Source organism: Gossypium hirsutum, unplaced genomic scaffold, assembly GCF_007990345.1.
Source record: "Gossypium hirsutum isolate 1008001.06 unplaced genomic scaffold, Gossypium_hirsutum_v2.1 scaffold_29, whole genome shotgun sequence".
NCBI lineage: Eukaryota > Viridiplantae > Streptophyta > Magnoliopsida > Malvales > Malvaceae > Gossypium > Gossypium hirsutum.
In genome coordinates, this window is record NW_024402773.1 from 30,001 (window position 1) to 32,500 (window position 2,500).

At 43.7% G+C, this 2,500-nt stretch overlaps 1 pseudogene; it reads left to right on the top strand.

Annotated features, from left to right (window-relative positions):
* LOC121226143 (uncharacterized) overlaps positions 1-2,500 on the top strand; it is an 8,362-nt pseudogene that overhangs the window by 1,310 nt on the left and 4,552 nt on the right.

Sequence of the window (2,500 nt, forward strand, 5' to 3'; positions counted from 1 at the left end):
ATTCTTTGTGAATAAGAGAATAGGGAGCATTTACTCAAGCACTTTGCGAGCGTCCCTTTCTATTGTTCTTTATAAGCTTCTTTCGGCATAAGTTTTCCGCTGTACGAGTTGGTGCCTTTGAGTAGTTCTTAAGGAATCCTCATTCGAGTAAAAGCTGACTTGGGCGAGTTTGGACGAGAAAATTGCCTAAGGCTTTACGGATTGCGAGAAAAAAGGTCTAGCCCCATGACAAGTGGTATCCGAGCTAGTGTTTGAACCAAGTGGTATCCGAGCTGTTGGTTCGAAGGCACTGTTGGGATGTCGAAAGAAGAGTTCGAACAAAGGCGGGCAAGAAAAGGTTTGAGAGAGATGCTGTCGACAGTAGAGGAATGTGTGGGTAAACTCGAGGGATCCGTGGAGGACGTAAAGGAGGCACTCGATGGGTTCGAGGGTCACATAGACAACTGGAAGGAACAATCCAGAGACTATGTAAAGATGTCTCTTAATTCAACCATATATAAGGTAAACGAGTTGTTTGATTCACATGAAGATAAACTGTTGGACAAGAACGATTCTCTTGAGGCCATGTTGATAGCTTTGAAGGAGGAAACAATGGCTACGGCGCTGGCTTTAAGCACAAGAATAGAGGAGCTCGAGGGAGAGCTAGCCTTGTGTCGAGCAGCGGTGGGGGAAGGAGTGTCAAGTGCAGCACTCAGTAATGAGTATGTCCCGAAGCCAAAAGAGTTTGTGGGGACAAGATTTGTATGTGATGTGGACAATTTCTTGTGGAGGATGGAAAACTAATTTCGTGCCAAAGGCATCATGGATGATGCGGATAAGGTAAACACTGCATCATTATTTCTTACTGATATTGCGCTTTTATTGTGGCGAGGTAGGACCATGGATAAAAGGCAAGGTAAGATTGGAAGTAATAGAGTTCTGAGAACATTTACTCAAACATCTTGTGTGCGATCTTTTCTGTGGCTTTTTGTTGTTCTTTTCAGGCTTCTTTTGGCATAAGTTTGCTTCCGCTATTCGAGTTGGTGCCTTAGAGGAGTTCTTAAGGAATCCTTATTCAAGTAAATGCTGACTTGGGGGAGTTTGGATAAGTAAATCGCCTAAGGCCGCACGGATTGTAAGACGAAAGGTCTAGCCCCATGAAAAGTGGTATCAAAGCTGTTCGTTCGAAGGCACTATTGGGATGTCGAAAGAAGAGTTCGAACAAAGGCGGGCAAGAAAAGGTTTGAGAGAGATGCTGTCGGCAGTAGATGAACCTTAAAATTATGAACTCATTTGATTTGGCTAACTTTCACCCGATCAGTCTTTGCAGGGTGATTTACAAGATGGTTTCTAATACCCTGTGAATAGGCTTAAAGTGGTCCTCCCCATGTGCATTAGCCAAAACCAGAGTGCCTTCATTCCCAACCGGATAATCGATGACAATATTTTAGTCGCCCATGAGCTCATGCACTATCTCCGAATCTCCAAGAATGGTCCAAATAAGGGTTGTATGGTCAAGCTCGACATGAGCAAGCCTATGATCGAGTAGAGTGGAGTTTTCTTGAGAAAGTGATGACTAAAATATGTTTTTCTAATGTTTGGATCTCTAGAATTATGGATTGTGTGTGCACTGTCCGGTATAGAGTTAAATGTAACACGACTCTGTCCGATGTTATTATCCCGGAGAGAGGTCTTCGACAAGGGGACCCTTTGTCCCCTTATTTGTTTTTGTTTTGTATGGATGCTTTCTCTCGCATGTTGCTCTACGCACAAGAGCTTAAGAATATTAAAGGCGTTCGGGCTAGTAGGCAGGGCCCTAGGATTAACCATCTATTTTTTACTGATGATGCGCTTTTGTTTTTCAGGAATAATCAAAAGGAGGTGGAGGCGTTCACTGAAATTCTGGAATCGTTCGAGAGAATGTCGGGCCAAAGGGTCAATTTGGACAAATCCATGGTTTACTTCAGTCCTAACACCCCTGATTCTCAACAAGTGATTTTGAGTGGTTTGCTTAAAATGAAGGTGGTGGCTAACTTCGATGGTTACCTTGGTTTGCCTATCCCGATTGGGAAGAAGAAGTCAGCAGCTTTTTAGGGCATTATTGATCGGGTGGCTAAAAGAATTAATAGTTGGTTAAAACGGTTATTGTCTAAGGGTGGCAAGGAAATTTTTGTCAAGTCCATTCTTCAGTCTATTCCTACCTATGCGTTCTCGGTGTTTTTTTCTCCTGAGGGTGTCCTTGAGGAGATCCAAGCTTTGATCAGGCGCGTTTGGTAGGGGGAAAAGACAATAACAGAGGTTGGAATATGATGGTTTAGGACTGGTTGTGCCATCCAAAAGGAATAGGGGGTCTTGGCTTTAGGGATCTCCGGTGTTTTAATGTGGCCCTCATTGGTCGGCAAGTCTGGCATCTTATCAACTGCAAAGAGACTCTATGCTTCAAGGTGCTGGGCGCTAAGTATTTCCCCAACGGTGATGTTTTTAATCCCAAGAGTATGGACAAGCCCTCCTATACTTGGAA